Raw genomic sequence first — 17,971 nt, forward strand, 5'->3', positions numbered from 1 at the left:
GAGTCAGAATCACTCCTTAATCCATGGGTTGCAGAGTGGGTGTTTTGTTAGCAGGCATGAAAACAACATTAATTTCTTTGTACATCTTCAACAGAGCTCTTGGGTGACGAGGTGCATTGCCAAAGAGCAGTAGTACCTTGAGAGGCATCTTTTTTTCTGAGCACTAGGTCTCAACAGTGAGCCTAAAATATTTCATAAACTGTGCTGTGAATAGATATGCTGTCATCTAGGCTTTGTTGCTGTATGTATGGAGCACAGGCAGAGCAGATTTACCTTAATTTTGAAGGGCCTTGGGATTTTCAGAATGGTAAATGAGCATTGGCATCAACTTAAAGTCACCAGTTGCATTAGTTCCTAAAGAGGGAGTCAGGCTGTCCTTTGAAGCTTTGAAGTCAAAGCTTTGAGGCATTGACTTCTCCTCTCTAGCTATGAAAGTCCCAGAAGGCTGTATTGTCTACATTGATAATCTGTTGTTTCGTGTAGCTAGATCTTCTGGATAACTTGCTACAGCTTCTTCATCACTTGCTGCTGCTTTTTGAACTTTTATGGTGTGGAGATGGCTTCTTTCCTTAAACTTCTGCTAGCTTCCATCTTCTGCAGCTTCCATCTTCTGCAACTTCCTCACCCCTCTTGGCTCTGATAGAATTGCAGAGAGTTAAGACTTTGCTCTAGATTAGGCTTTGGTTTAAGGAAATGTTGTGGCTGATATAATCCTCTATTCAGACCACCAAAACTTTCTTCATATCAGCAAGAAGGCTGTTTCACTTTCTTATCGTTTGTGTGTTCACTGGAGCAGCACTTTCAATTTCCTTCAAGAACTTTTCCTTTGCATTCACAGCTTGGCTACCTGTTTGGTGCAGAAGATCTATCTTTCCATCTGTCTTGGCTTTTGACATTCCTCATGAAACATAATCGTTTTTAGTTTTTGATTGAAAATGAGAGACGTGTGTCTCTTCCATTTTCACTTGAACACTTAGAAGCCATTGTAGGGTTAACTAAATGGCCAAATTTAATGTTGTTGTGTCTCAGGAAACAGAAAGCCCCATGGAGAAGGAAAGAGATGGGGGAACGGCTGGTCAGTCAGTCAGAACCATACAACAATTATCAATTCAGTTCATTCTCTTATATGACACTGTTTGTGGTGCCCCAAAACAGTGATAAAAATAACAACAAAGATCATTGATCATAGATTATCATTAAAGATGTAATAATAATGAAAACATTAGAAATATTGGAAGAATTACCAAAATGTGACATAGAGGCATGAAGTGAGTACACGCTGTTGGAAAGATGGTGCTGATAGATTTGCTCTCTGCAGGGTTACCATACATCTTCAATTTGTTAAAAAAAAAAAAAAAAGCAATTTTCTGCAAAGCACAATAAAACTAGGTATGTCTATTCTGAAAATTAGACTGGAAGACTACGATGATAAAAAAGTAGCTTTCACAACATGTTCTAAACAACATTGATAAGCATATAGTTATTATGTTCTATATTCCAGACTGTCATACATGTTTGTATGTGCATATTTCTGATAGTTACCCATGGTAATTTAGCTTGATGACAAAAGCTGTTGGGGAATCCCAGTTAGGTTTCTTCATGACCACCTCCTTGGTCTTGGATTAATTATGTCAGGTTACTTTATGATCAAAAATTAATATAACCATTGTCTGACTTGCAAATTTAAAAGTTATTTAGGTATAATTAGCTAGTGGCTGTCGTGCAGTGTGAAATAACACTGTTGATGCTGGTATGAAAATGTGGGTGAAAGAGAGAGTGAGCATGTTGTACCCTTCCAAATCTAAAACTGTTTGATTATTGGCATACATGTGTACAAAGATTATTGTAATGTTTATTGGCATACATGTGTACAAAAAATGTTTATTGATCTCTTCCTGTCATGATAAAGCATGATCGATGTCATGCTTCCAATGTTTGAATAAGGGTAGTTATGTCATGAATGATAGTATAACATAAGGATTAGTTCTTTTGTCTTTGGAGGTTGACTTTCTTAGTCCATTCAGGCAAGTATAACAAAATATATAAGCTGGGTGGCTTATAAACAGAAACTTATTTCTTACATTTCTGGTGACTGAGAAGTCCAAGATCAAGATGCTGGAAGATTCTGGTGAGGGGCTCTTTCCTTTTCATAGATGGCCATCTTCTTGCTGTGTCTTCTTCATATGGCTGTAGGTAGAAAGGGGTGTGGCACCTCTCTGGGGCCTCTTTTATAAGGTACTGATGCCATTTATGAGGGTCCTGCCACATGACCTAATCACCTTCCCCTTCCAAATACCATCATATTGGGGGGTAGGATTTTGGTTGAAATGCAAACATTCAAACCATAGCACTGGCCATCTCCATTCTACCTCTTATCACCCCACTTAACATTAGAAAAGTTAAGTATCCCTTCTATGTCTTAATTTCATTACCAGTGAAATGAGGTTGATAATAGTATCTACCTCACTGAATTAAATGTGATAATGCACATTGGGTGCTAGCCCAGAGCAACCATTTATAAATGGAAGCTATGGTTAGTATTTCTAGCAAAAATGCATGTTCTCATTGTGTTTAGTGTACAGGGTGTTAAACAAGACTGAGATAAAGGAATATTTAAAGGTGCTTCCCCATTTTATAAAGTTAATTTTTTTTAAGCAGGCATTGAGTGCAGGGAAGTTTCAGGAGCCTAAATAGATATTTTCATTATCCCATGTACTCTATAGCATACAGTTGAAATCTATTTATGTAAAATTAAGATAGTAGCAAATTTAAAGAGGCTCATTTGTTTAATGAAACCGCGTGGTGAATGCATTTCTCCAAGTTTTGTGTTTAAGCAAGAATTATTACTAATAGTACTTAAAACTTTTTAGTATTTATTTGAATAATTTTATTATCTCTCCAGGAACACTAGGATATCAATTATAGTGCTGGGAAATGTGTGCTTAGAGGAAAAAAAGTGCTGCCTTTTCCCTGTGGTAGCATTCTGAAAGGTTTTGAGGCTACGCTTGATGAGCATGCCTTTTTTTCCCGAAGAATCAAAGTTAGAGCATGATAAATGAAAGAAATTTCAAAATCATTATGCAAGGTGTGTTTTGTATTTACTGGTCTTCTCTGATGAGTGAATTTCCATTTTTAAGCAATCTCAAGCATTCTTATAACATTAATCTTGGGTTTGACATAGAGGTTGAGACTTCTTAAAGTACAGGTAACCATCTCCCCGTTCTTTGCTGTATTGATTTGTTAAAGTTGACGTGTAAAATTCCTAGTTTTAAAACATTTCGAGGGTATTTTCTGATTTTGCTATTTTTTAAAAATAGTTTACAATTCCTGTTTCCTTCTGAATATCTTTGGTGCAGCTATTTGCTTTCTGCATGGCCACATGAGTTGCATTGCATCTGTTTCTAAAATAATGTGTTTAATTTTCCACCAGTACTGCAAGTTGGTCCTGAATTGCCTTATATGATAAACAAATGGGTTTGTAAAGTTGCTTCAAAGGTCACCATCTTCTACCCTTTGGTGGTGGTTCTGAGTACGTTTAAAATAAAAATCTTCAAAGCCATCTTTAGATGATAGCCTTGCTTTCAATCATGATAATGAAATTAAAAATGTTATTAAATTGGTAGTAACTTGGCTTTAAATTGAAACTCTGTATTAGCATAATGGAAGGCTCTAGAACTTCTTTCTAAATAAGACTTTCTTTGCAAGAGATAACATTTGTAAAATATCTACCAGAGTGGCATAATAAATCTCAAATCTCTTGCCTTATTTTTGTTTTTCTCTTTCTAATATGTGTTTTGTATTACTTCTGATGTCTCATCTCCCTGTAGTTATAGAAACACAGAGACTTTTACCTAGGTTCTGTTATTAGTTTCTTATTGCTGTGTAACAATTTATTATAAACTTAATGGCTTAAAACACCCATGTATTATCTCACAGTTCTGTCAATCAGAAGCCTAGACAGGGCTCAGCTGGGTCCTCTTCGAACCTCTCCTGGCTGTTGGCAGAATTCATTTCCTTGCAAGAGTAGAAGCGCTTCCATGTTCTTTGGGGTTGGCAGTTCTCTGATGCTTCCCCCTCTTTTAAAGGACTTATCTGATTAGGTTAGACCCGCCTAGTATAATCTCCTTTTTGATTTAGTCAAAGATGATTGACTGATAGCCTCATTATGGGAGTCATATCTCATCCTTTCCACATGCTCTGCCCACAGTCCACAGGACTGTGGGGATTATACAGAGTGTCAGTCATTGGGGGGGGTCTTAGAATTTTGCCTGTCATATCCTGGGTTTTAAAACTTTTATATGGGGAAAGTCATTTAAGGAAGAAAGTAAATGAACATCTGTTGACTGGGTTGCTAGGTACAATGGTATGACTTCCATTTTATAAATGAGTAAAACTTAAATTTGCAGAGACTGATTGGCTCGAGATATCACTGACTTAAAGGGCTGAACAGACATTCTTAGAGGCAAAAGCTCCAGTTGAGTGAGAGTCTGATTTTTAGTTGGTTTTTCCTAAGCAGTTCAAGTTTCGAATGAGCTCTTTTTAAACAGTTCACATTCAGGGGTTGTTTAAAACCTACGAACGTATTTCCCCATGGAAATCATGCTATAAATGCTAAGTCCCCAGTTGGCTCCACAAAATCCAACTTTACACATACTCTCAGGAAAATTGTCTTCAGATTCATCCAGAACCTCTTGGGGCCTAATCCCTGTGCCCCATGAAGGTAACTGAGGTCTTATGGCTGCCTTGTGTGGGGACTACCCCTCAGAGATGAAAGTAAACTATGACTCATCCAGGGACAAGGAGAAGCACATGCTGTGCCCTTAGCTGTCTCTGTGTCTGCTGGAGGTAGGTGAAGGCACTGGCTGCATCCACTCTGTTTTGGTAGGGAAAGCTTCTAACACTGAGCATTGGGATCATATTTAATTTGTCAATTAGGTAATTGTGGTATACCCTATATACAGAATCTTCCTGGCTGAATGATCTTTTATAGAGAATCATTGTGTAGTGATAGTAGGTTTTTAAATGGTGCCCATTAAACTTGCACATAACTTGCACAGCAGGTTATGTGCTAAACTATTTAACAAGCATTTTTATCCTTCAGCTGGTTTCTTCAACTGTGTCCCATTGAATCCATATAAAGAGATGGCTTATAAGGTTTATTTCAAACAGATACTTACGTGTTAGGTAGAAGGGTTTCAAAATAACGCAGCCTCTCTTTTTCTCTTCTTCCCATCTTGAGTTCTCTCATGTTCTTCCTGTCTTTAAAACGTGCTCGAGAAAAGAGGGAGAAACGTGAACAATTCCCAGGGAACCCCCACAGGAAGGAGGAACCACTCTCAAACTGAAATTATTGAAGAGAACCATCATGCTGCTCATGACTGGAATACAGAGGAGCTGTGTGTGTGGAAGGCCAGGCAGAAGGTGACTGAGAAGGAAAAAAGTCAGAGGAAGGAATATCTGGTTTTATTTTCTTTAACTCTTTTTTATTGCTTTGGTCTCTGTTTTTCTATCTCAGTGTCATGCTTTGTGACTTAGATGAAATTATTGAACTTCTTTATAGGTCTTACGAACAAGATATTGATGTTTTCCTAAATTTAGACCTCTCCTAATTCTAAATTTTAGTTTCTTTTCATTTACCGCCTCAGGTAAAATAAGTAAATAAATGAATTATATTCCCTTTTGATCTTCATTTCAGGTTATTCAAAATGTATGGCTGACAGCCTTCAAAGGAGTGATACAGACATTGGATGTTTTATTCAGTATATTGCTGCTCTGTCCTTTTTTGCAGCTATTCAAATTGCTATAGAAGTGCCTGAAAGATTGTCATGGATTTTGCCAACAGTAAATGACAAGCAGTAATATATATGGTGAACGTTCCAGGTGTATTGGAAATTACCGTCACAGCTTCTATTTCATGGAAGTTTGTTTTTCACGTAATGCTAAAAGTTCAGTCTAAATTCTTTAGTCAGATAGATTCAGGTCTTACCTCACATGTAATATGTGGAGTAAAAATAATTCAGAATTCATTACTAGTCGGGAATGCATAAAAGCACATAGTAACTTTTAAAACAGATTGTTTTTAATAATTCTGTGCCTTTGGGACAAGTGACATTCTTTTTTTATGCCCTCCCCACTTTAGACGTCCACTTTCTTTTTCATTGGCCGCAGTGAAACTTTGAAAGATCATTACCTTAGTGCCCCCTAATGAGATGTAAATAAAATGAATGATTACAGCTTGATTATGGTCCAGTATTTATGAGGCTCCTGGTAACTTGCTGCATAAATTTAAGTATGTGAGTAAATTCTCTTAGGGACAGTCAATGTGAGAGTATTTAATTTTTCTTTCTTATTTTTTATGATGTACTAATTCTTTTCACCTCTGGATTCTTTATTGTTGTTTCTGCCCTAGAAGAAGTAGGACCGTGGAAAATGTGTATATTTTTTCTGCATGACTTTTATGGTCCCTGTAGGGTTGGACCAGACCTGAGTTGCTGCCTGATCCTGACATGTCAAGGAACATTGAAATAAAGGAATATGGTTTGTGTTTTTTTTCTTCCTGTGCCCTATCCATCTCCCTACAAAGAAAAATGTATGAACATTTCTCTCTTCTGCTTTTTCTTATAAAGTGCATCAAGTTTCAAGTCTGAGCTTTTGTGGAAATCACAGTGTAATGGGTTAACAGTCTTCTCTGATTCTTCGAGGTTTTGAGTATTCTAAGCTTTTTACTTTGCCATCTAGATATTGGAAGCTAACCTCCCACTCACTTTACTACTCAACGCTGCTTCTCTGTGCAGCCTCTTCTTTCTAGAATTGTTATTATAGTGAAATATCCATAGGAGTCTCTTCCTTGCCTTATATAATCCTCCTCCGACCTGCAAAGCATTTCCCCATGGCAGGAGACAGCTTTTTTCCTAAAGCTTAAGCCTGGTTGGGTAGTGTATCCCAGACCCCACAGGAAAAGTAAGCTGATTTTTTATTTAGATTTGAGACCATGGGTATATTTTAATTCTTAATGTTGGGTCTCAAGAATTTCCCCTATTCAGAGTCAGAAGCTGATGATGTGAGGAGGCAGCATGAGACTGAAATTGGTAAAGATACATTAATACTTATTTAATAATCTCATGTCATCTGGAGACTTTTTAAAAAATCTAATCTCTTTCCCCTGCAAAATACAAAGGAAAATAGAGTGTCTGGATGACAGAGTTCTCGTATGAAGTGGACCCTCTCTCTTACGCACAAGCCAAGTGTCACAGGTTCCATTCCATCCTGCATACCCTGCGTATAAAGAAGGGGTGGGTGATGCAGAAGGCTGGCAGCTTAAAGACTTAAACAGGCTGAGGAACTAAGTTCCCAAGTTGGCCGAGCAGATAGAAAAGGAAAGGCAAGATGAGAACCCGTGCCACATTCCGAATTGGATTACCTGTTACAGAGCCAAAGACTGAGTTCCAAAGAACCAAAGTTGGAGTGTGAGGATGATAAGATACGTGTGCAATCTGATTCCAGATTTTAGATTATCTAGAGAGGGGGGAGGCATTACTAGCGTTCATATATAAATTCTCTGTGTAATATCACCAGAGATTGCTCTTCAGTAGCTCTCTGCTGGTTTGGTTACTGAATTATCCAAACATGTGCTCTTATACTTCTTTTCCACCTCCTGAAACCCAGAGGCTTTTGTTGTCCCCCTGCTCCCCCAGCTTATGTAGGGCACAGCAAAGTCCCTCAGCCTGTCCTTTTCAGGGCAGCTTGCACCGTTCCTCCACAGCACTTTCCAAGCCATGTAACTACTCTTGGTACTCACAAGCCATGTCGCTGGGCTTTAAAATGCCATCTGTGTCCACTGGTGTGGCTGGAACTGAGTAAAACATGGCAACCTGGACTTCCTAAGATGGCCCAGAGTAATGTGAATTTCTCTAGTCAAGAATGGGTAAATAAGCCATCTGGAAATAGTCTCCCAGTTGAATTTAACACCCCTTGTGACTGTACTTTTAGTAATCTTTGTTAGCTAATTAGTTCTTTGCTTTGTCAAGTTTTTATTGAGTGTCCACTCTGTGTGCGGGCATGGTGTTAAGCACTTAATATAAAACAGCGACTATAAGGACATGTGACTCCTGCCTTCATGGGGCATTTAATTCACGCCCCTCAACAATTTTTTTAATAGCACTTTTGAAAACATTGCATAAAGTCAGATATATATATATTGGATATACATGCCAAAAGGTAAGCTGGAGGTACTTGTCAAAGAACTATGAATGCAAACAATAATAAATAGACAAAAATATTAAATTAATGAATACATTACCTGGAAAAATACTACTGGAATTGTTTTCAAGCAACTTGTCCATACTATGATCTGGAAAAGCATAGCTTACTACAGTAGAAAGAATGCAATAGTTGGAGTCAGAACTGATTTCAAGTCCCAGCTCAATCACTTATTAACTGTTGATGTTGGGCAATGATATGGTTTTGCCCTGTGTCCCCACCCAGATCTCGCCTTGAATTGTAATGATCCCTACATGTCAAGGGCAGGACCAGGTGGAGATAATTGCATCATGGTGGTGGTTTACCTTATGCTCTTCTCATGGTAGTGAGTGAGTTCTCGTGAGATCTGATGGTTTTATTACATAATGGGCTTCCGCCTTCACTTGGCACTTCTTTTTCCTGCTGCAACGTGAAGTAGAATGTGCTTGCTTCTCCTTCCGCCATGATTGTAAGTTTCCTGAGGCCTCCCAGGCCATGCTGAACTGTGAGTCACTTAAACCTCTTGCCTTTATAAATTACCCAGTCTCAGGTATGTCTATTAGCGGAGTGAGAACAGACTAACACAGGCAAGTAATTAATTATTTTGGTCACAGATAGCTCTGTAAAAATTATCCTTTTAAGATTCTGTGTTTTGTGTTATACTTAGGGTTCTATATTTTCCCACGGATTTGTCTTTTAATCCTATTTTTCGTGGTTCTGATTTAATTTAATTTTCTACTTTGCTTCATTTGTTGGTTTAACAAAAAGTTACTGAGTAGTCTGTGTATGTGTGTATTCTTATGTATTGCCTCAAATCCTAGATGGCATGATGCTGAGTATAAATAACTTTTTTAAAGAGGGAGTATATTTGAGAAGTGTCTGAAAGCTGTAAAACCTCTAAAATAGATTCCTTGCTTTACGAGAGCTGCAGCTTGAGACTTTGAGGAATCCCCAAATTCACAAGCTTGGAGAATTTTCACAAACTGCAACCAGCACATAGGAAACAGAACATGATTCTTGCCTTAGAACTCCCCTTTGAAAATCCTGCCACTACCTCACCCCACCCTACCCCATATTCCACCACCTTAACCACTATCCTGACTCTAATAGCATAGGTTGCTATTAGAATTTGAAGTCAAATATATAAGTAGAGTCATAGGATAAGTAAACTAGTATACTTTTTTTTTCTTTTTTTTTCTTAGTTCTGGAGAATATACCTAACATAAAATTTTTGTTTTAGCCATTTTTAAGCATTCAATTCTGTGCCATTAAGTAAATGCACAGAGTAGTGTATCACTGCCATGCATCTCGAGAACTTTTTCATCTTTCCCAACTGAAACTTTTTCCATTAAACACTAACTTCTCATTTCCCCTTCCCCTAGTCTCTGACGATAGCCATTCCACTTTGTCTGTATGAATTCGACTACTATAGACTAGCCAAAATAGAGTAGTAGCTACCTAGAGTAGCTAGCATAACAATATTTGTCCTTTCGCGTCTGCCTTATTTCACTTAGTGTAATGTCTTCATAGTTCGTCCATGTTGTAATACGTGTCAGAATTTCTCTTCTTTTTAAGGCTGAATAATATTCTATTGTATGGATAATACCACGTTTTGCTCATCTATTCATCTGTCAATCGAAGCCTGACTTGCTTCCACTTTTGGCTATTGTGAATCATGCTGCTGTGAAAATGGGTATATACGTATCTGAGTTCCTGCCTCCATTTCTTTGGGTATATACCCAGAAGTGGAATTGCCAGATCATATGGTAATTCTATGTTTAAGTTTCTGAGAAGCTGCCATACCATTTTCTGCATCGGCCGCACCATTTTACATTTCCACAGTTATACTTCCTTTTGCTTAACATTATGCCTCACATTATGTTTGCAACGTTCATCCACATTACTGCATGCAGTTGTGGGTCATTCAGTCTGATCGCTGTGTAGTGTTTCATCATGTGAATGTGCCATAATGTACTTAGCCATTTTACTATTGATAAGCACTTGGTTAATTTTCAGTTTTGGGTTATTACAAGCATTGCTACTATTAGAGGGCATTTAAAAATTAGGCCTTAAGGTTCTGTAGCTTTGTTATTTTCTTATGGAAAGGAAAGCATTAAATCGAATACATTGTTTGAACAACAACTCATAAAGCTTTCTGGTTGTATCACTTGGTAATTTTCGTAGCACAAGTGGTGGAATACCCAATCCATGTTATCCTAAGAAAAGGGGACTTGCTTATCTATGACTGGAAAGTTTAGTTGTCCAGCTTCCAGCAACACTGACCTTATTCCTTGCCTCCTGGCCACATCAGTCCAACCTCTGCTTTTGTCACATCTCCTTCTCTAACTGTGTCTCTTGTATCCCTCTTTTATCTTATGGGAAATCATGATTACACTGGGTCCACACAGACAATACAGAATAATCTCTTCATTTCAAGACTCTTAATCACATCAGCAAAGCCCCTTTAGTCATGTAAAATAATATATTCACAGGTTCTGGGGATTGCTACATCTTTAGAGAGGCCATTATTTTGCCTCCCATGATATATGTGTGTGTGTGTGTGTGTGTGTATTTTTTCCCACTGATGAACCAACGATAATGTTCCTCTCCTTTATAACTTTGTGCTTTTCTTTGGAGTTAGTAATTGGGGTGTTTTTCTTCTTTTTAGATTTTATGTAGCTGTCATGAATCCTTTCCACACTCTTCAATAGAACTATGAAACTCTTGTTTGCACTTCCTATATTATCAAACATATCAGATAACCTGTAAGTTTTTTTCTCAAAGCCTCTTCCTGGACCCTCCATTTTTTCTGTTCCAAGCTGGACGGTGTGCTATCTAGGTCCCCTGCATGGCGGCAGCTTTTGGTGATTTTCCTCACCCTCATTAACATGGTAATTCCCTTCGTCTCTCTCCGTGTTCTGCCCTTTCTTTGATCTCATGCATTTCTCTTAAATGGTTTATTTCATTGTTCATGTGGAGCATATCCTGCAGGAGCTTCTTGAGAAGAGGTGTACAGGTGGCCAACTTGACACCTTAGATGACAGTGATGAACCCTCTCTGAGGAGAAAGGGGCCCATGTTGTCTGGGGAAGGAAGAGAAGCAAGAGAGAAGGATGAGAGAGAGACAGATGAGGAAGAGAGGAAGATGTTTCCACCCTGGTCTTTTCTCATAATGCCTCTGTAGGCCAAAGTCATGTCTTAGTAATTTTGCTTCTTTAATGCCTTGCCCGCAGTGAACACTTAAGAGATGTTCTTCAATGAATGAACACACACAGATAGCCTCATGTTTCCTGCTCTTTGAAGTGAGAGTCCTTAGAAGCCATTAGCCAGCTTCTTATAAAGACCTGCTCAAAAAATGAACTCCAGGTATTAAAAGATACCACCAAAATCAAACCTATTTCTTACCTCCTCATCATATAGAACATAAATCTGATCCCCCCCCATTAACTTTTATTCTACTCTCCCTGCTTCGCCAGATGATACAATCCTTGAGACCCAAACTTGCATATGGTTCATCTTTGCATCCCTGATAATGCCATGCATTGTATAATTCTCACTAAAGGTTTATTCAGTGACTCTTCATCACACACATGGCCTTTCTGATATGCATTGAATGAGCCTGCCTTGTTCTAGCATCAGAGACTTTACAATTGCTGCTCCCTCTGCCTGCAGCACTCTTTCCCTGACTCTCATGACCTGGCAATTTTCATCCTGCAGATGAAGCTTGCCCATCATCTCATCTTCCCAGCCCGATCTAAAGATACTGTCTGTTCCCTGACCCATTGCCCATCATCCTGTGATGGGAGTACCTGTCATTATCAGAAATGACCTTATGTGTGTCTTTATTTATTTTCCCTGATAAATGGAGACTCTATAGATGTACCTTTCTGTCTCATCCACTGCTGTATCTCCACACCTAGAACAGGGTCTGCTGAATAAAAGTGTATTAAATGAACGATATGAGCTGTTGAGAGAATGACAATGTTAATAACTTCATCTAACTTTTACTGGCTTACGTGAGTGGTTAGAGAGCACATACACATTCACCTTCTTTGAAAGTTTTCCTCAACCATGCACACTTTTTAAGAATATAGAAATAATTGAACATTCAGGGAACAAGATTACCCTAAGATTTTGTGTATTCCTTATGGATGCCTTGGATCTAGAAAGGAAAGAGGTGAGAAAATATTGCATTGGGGAGATCTGTCCCTTGAATTTCATCTGAGAAATCAAAAGTCGTATGTTTAAATCCTGTCTGCCCAGGTGCCTCAGACACATACAACTGGCTTTACTCTTAAGTCAGCCTATTTAACTGTGCCCTCAAAATAAGCAGTGGTGAAACTTATTTTGTATGTAGTTTGGATCATATTGCTTTTCAGAATTCCATATCTAGGTTGCTGTTCCTGTATGGCATGGAGACCCTGATAATTAGGTTTCTGTGACTTACAGACAGTCTGAGGCTCTGTCTATAAAAAGCCATTCCTCCTGAAAACGGGACAGAAGTATATACATACACTGAAGTAATATTCCCAGAAAAGAAATGTGGCATGAGAAGCAAGACAGTTTGAGTGTTCCTCCCTCGCCCCATTTGAGTGCAATGAAATCAGAATCGACATGTTAAAACTAGTCAGTGATGCCGAGGGTCCTGCAGAAATTGACCCTTGTCTCTAGAGCAAGGTTTCTAGAATAGCACTTTTGATTTGGGGCTGGATAATTCTTTGTTGTGGGGCAGTATCTGTGTGCTATAGGATGTTTGGTGGCATCCCTGGCCTCTACTCACTACATGCCAATAGCAGCAACCCCCTCATTCCCTGCTGCAAAGGGTAGAACCAAAAATGTCTTCAGACATTGCAAAACCTTGGTTGAGAACCACTATTCTAGAAAATGCATAGAGGATCTAGCCTTAAACTATGCCTCTGGGTTTGTTTAAACCCCATATTTCCACCATTAATGCAGAAGTGGTAGGGAAGACTCCTTAACTTCCACCTTGTCATGTGTATATGTCTTCTCAGTCATATCAAAGTACTGTGGTTTAAACCAATGTCCCCCCCAACCCACCCACCTCTACTGATAAAAATATATCACACTACTCTAGTGCAGCCTTAGGTTCCTCTTCTGCACACACGTGTGTACAGCCTGTCCATGATGTATGCCTTCCAGCTGGCAAAGGTCTTTTCTGGGTCCTCATGTGGTATCTGAACATGTCCCAATTCTCTATTTTCTTAAGACCCCTCTTTGAGGTCATTGCTCTGACACTGTTTAGTTATGTAACACTGTGATGAGCTACAATTATTTAAACAATGAAAAATCTCCTGAGTTGGTGGTTTCTGCAATATAGGGAGGGTCATTCATTCATTTTCAGCACATATTTATTTAATATTTATGTGGGCTGCTCTTGGCACTGGGAATAAACAGCTGTAAACAACACACAACACCCTTGCCTTCTTGGAGCCTACACTCTGATAGGGGAAGACAGACAATAAATAATATAATATATGTTAGGTGAAAAATACATCAAGATGAGAAGAAAGGCTGGGCGTGGTGTCTCACACATGTAATCCCAGCCCTTTGGGAGGCTGAGGTGGGAGGAGCACGTGAGCCCAGGAGTTCAAGAGAACCCTGGCCAACGTGGTGAGACCCCATCTCTACTGAAAATATAAAAATTAGCTGCTTGTGATGGCATGTGCCTGTAGTTCCAGCTACTCAGGAGGCTGAGACAGCAGAATTGCTCGAACCGGGGAGATGGAGGTTGCAGTGAGCCGAGATCGCACTACTGCACTCCAGCCTGGGCAACAGAGCCAGACTCTGTCTCAAAAAAAAAAAAAAAGGAGAAAGGCCAGATATGGTGGCTTATGCCTGTAATCCCAGCACTTTGAGAGGCCGAGGTGGGTGGATCACTTGAGTCCAGGAGTTTGAGACCAGCCTGGGCAACATAGTGAAACCCATCTCTACAAAAAATGCACACACAAAAATTAGCTGGGCATGGTAGAATGTGTCTGTGGTCCCAGTTGCTCAGGAGGCTGAGGTGAGAGGTTTGTTTGAATCCAGGAGGTGGAGGCAGAGGTTGCAGTGAGCCATGATTGTGCCATTGGACTCCAGCCTGGGCGACAGAGTGAAACCTTGTCTCAAAAAAAAGATGAGGAGAAGGAACACTAGATGAGGGAGCCTTGTGTTTTCAAATAGGGTCAAGCAAGATGTAAAGGAAGTTCAGGAGCAGGATGTTTGGACATCTCAGGGGAGGAGAGTTCTAGGCAGTGGGAACCGTAAGTGCAGAGGGCAAGAGGCAGGAGCGTGCTTGGTATATGTGAAGGGTAGTGAGGAGTGTCGGGGAGAGAGCTGTAGAAGAGGGGGTGTGGAGGTGTGGTATGAACATACCATATAGAGCTTTAGAGGCCTGTTGAGACTCTTCTTCAATTTTTTATAAGACAAAATTTAAAACATACACTGAAGTACAGAGAATAGTGTAATGAACCCCTTATTTGCCTATTACCCAAGTTTAATAAATAGTAACCAAAGCCACTTTAATTTTATATACTCTTACTCCCCCTCCCCAGATCATTTGGAAGCAAACTCTATATGTATTACTTCATATGTAAGTATTTTTGTGTGTATCTATAAAAGAGAATTAAAGGTGATCATGATCCAACATTATCTTTAAGATGATTGGCTAGTTTTATCAGATATCCAAACCATGTGTGTATATATATGCACACACATATATACATATACTCAATATATATTTCAGGCTGAAGTGTGTACATATACAATATCATGCTGATGATTTCCTAAATACATGATTATGTGTGTGTTTGTTTATAGTTTGATTAGTTTGATATCAGGACCCATTAAAAAGTTCATATATTACAATTAGTTGATATGTCTCTTAAGGTTTTTTTTTTTTTTTTTTTTTTTTTTTTTTGGTAAAGACAGGGTCTTGCTATGTTGCCCATGCTGGTCTCGAGCTCCTGGCCTCAAGTAATCGTCCCACCTCAGCCTCCCAACATGCTGGAATTACAGGCATGAGCCACTGTGCCTGGCCTTCTCTTAAACTTTGGGTTCCCCTTCCATCTTTTCTTCCTCCCCATTAAAATTTTAAGAAACCAGGTCATTTGTTGTGACTTTCGTATCTAGCTTTTGCTGATCACGTCTCTGTGATATTGTTTAACACATTCCCTTGTCTCTAACCTGTAACTTGATATTTTGATGTAGAGGCTTAGTTGTATCCAGGGGTGCTGGAGTCTTTTTGGTAAGATCACTTCATGTGCGTTGTCTTGAGAAGCTCACAGTGTCCAGGGTTTCTCTCTTTGTGATGTCAGCAGTCACTGATGATCATGGCTTAGATTCCCTGGGGTTCTTTAGAGTATACAAAATTTTGATATTTTATGACCGCAGTTCCCCCTTTATTCACCAATCGGAATGCATCTATAAAGTGAATGATTTCCCCATCTGTGAGGTGTAACTCATAGGGAATGCAGGGGATGTGCTTGATTCTTTCCCTGTATCAGTTTTCAGGATTACTGCAGCAGTTCTCTAGCATCTTCTCAAGGTGACGTAACTTTCTCTTCTTGAACTCATGACATTTGATATGTTGTAATACATTACCATTGTTGTTCCTATTGATGCTTGATTATCCCATTTGGGGCCAAATGTCCTAAATTTGTGGCTTCTACTCACAGGGAAGCTGTTGGAGATTTTGAACAGCAGAGTGACATATTCTGAAAGTGATCACTCTGGAGTTTATGTGGTCACCAAGGTGTAGAGGGTACCTGGGAGGAAGTAGACCAGTTAAGAGGAATAATCTAGCCAAGATACAATGTATTTGGGGTCAATGTATTTTGACATTAGGTGGAAATAATGGTGGCATTCTGGATATTTTACATTGAAAGGAAGCTTATTTTGGAGTCTTGGAGGGCAGGATGGTGAGTTTTCTTTTGGGTTTGTTAAATTAGGGGTAGTAAAAGGAAACTGAAGTGAAAATGTATTATAGTCCATTGGCTATATGGAACCGAAATTTACCTCAGAAGATCTGTGTGTAGAAGGCTATTGGATAATATTCTAATGTGTTTCCTGAGATGAAGGTCTGCCTTAAAAGTTAAAGAATTTGAGGATTTTGCTTTATTTTTTGTTATAGGGTGGTAACTGATTTTTTTCTTTTATTTATCATAATCTGGCTGTGACACCCATGCTTTCGAACTTTCCCTGACCAACTTTCCTAAGGAAAGTTGAGGCCTCTTTTTTGTGCTCTATTATATCTTGTTTGTTTGTTTGAGATGGAGTCTTGCTGTGTTGCCCAGGCTGGTCTCAAAACTGCTGGACTCAAGCAGTCTTCCCGCCTCAACCTTCTGAGTAGCTGGGATCCATTATATCTTTTTAGTATTTCCTTTTGTGATGCTTTTTTCTACTAAATTACAATTACTTTTTTCATCTCTATCTGCCTCTCTATGGAGTCAGTGACTATATTTCAAGTATGGATTTGTTCCCTCCAAAGGGTAGGAGGATTGGTTGGTTCTGTGAGCTCACACTGAGAGATAAGCTGGTACCTAGTTAACATTAACAAATGCCCCAGAGCAAGTTGATAGTTAAGGATGTAGAAAAGAGTTCTGAGAGTATCCTGTAAACCTCCACTGGCCCATATATACCTTTGTGGAGTTAGAAACGGATAGCCCTCCAGAAGGGCACAGAGCTGAGGGAGACTTCGTGAAAATGAGAAAAATGGAGTGGAAGCAGCCCAGAGCCAGGTGCAGGCATAAAACCATGGAAAGCAGACTAGATGTTGGTTCCCACTTCCCTCCTTGCCCAGGGCACAACCTGAACAGCTACCTGTGGCATCCCTGCCTAGACAGGCCTCTGGGATAAGAGTAAATTCACAGACCAGGATCTAATCCTAGTATAGCCGCCAACTGTGTGCCCTCAGTTTCTTCATCTGTAAAAAGACGGAGTTTGACTTCATAGCCTTTGAAATATAACTGCTTGAATATACTTGCTATTTTACTGCAGTTTGGCTCTCTCTCTCTCTCTCTTTGCGTGTGTGTGTATGTGTGAGAGAGAAAGAGAGAGAGAAAGAGAAAGAGATGCCTTGTAGTACTTGAAAATTAGAATTCTTGATAAAATTAAGCTCTAATTTGTTCTAGTATTTGTTCTCAACAAACCAGGGGTTGCCAAGTTTTAAAACATTTTAAAATGCATTATAGGAAGTGAGTCAGTTACGTTCTTCATACACTACAGTGGAAGTACACTTAGTTCCAAGTTATGAATGCTGTGAAAAATTAGGTTCTTTGAATAAATACAAGATGAAACTTTCAGGCTTTCAAAATTCACATTCTTTCTTTCCCTCCTTATTCATATTAGATTGCTTTTGTTAAGTATACAGCACTGCAATCTTAAAAATGAGCTTTTCGAAAATAAAAATCCAAGTGCCTATCTCTTGCATTTCCAGTTGGTAGTTTCCTATCGGGTTTGCCTGTTCACACAAGTCTTTGCCGCACAACGGAGTCTGACTTCCCCCAAATTAATGCAGTTAGTTTATTCCTCGTTCTGATGATTGCCATATATAGAGAAAGATCTAATTATTTTTATGTGGCACTATCCTCATTTCTTTCTTGGGGACTGTGAGTGATTTAGTTAACTCCACCAAGGGAAGTGTAAGACGAGCCTCCTCAGGGTGGCTGAATTCTATTCGAGAGCATCACAGGGAGGTGGGGAATAGTTGACGTGTGCTGAGATAAACTCTTTTA

The 17,971-nt window shown here is 39.2% G+C and overlaps 1 protein-coding gene across 1 annotated transcript in view; it reads left to right on the plus strand.

The window, feature by feature from the left end:
- Positions 1-17,971, plus strand: part of MAST4 (microtubule associated serine/threonine kinase family member 4) — a 577,822-nt gene that overhangs the window by 348,721 nt on the left and 211,130 nt on the right. The window lies entirely within an intron of this gene.

Source organism: Nomascus leucogenys, chromosome 18 (assembly GCF_006542625.1).
Source record: "Nomascus leucogenys isolate Asia chromosome 18, Asia_NLE_v1, whole genome shotgun sequence".
Lineage (NCBI taxonomy): Eukaryota > Metazoa > Chordata > Mammalia > Primates > Hylobatidae > Nomascus > Nomascus leucogenys.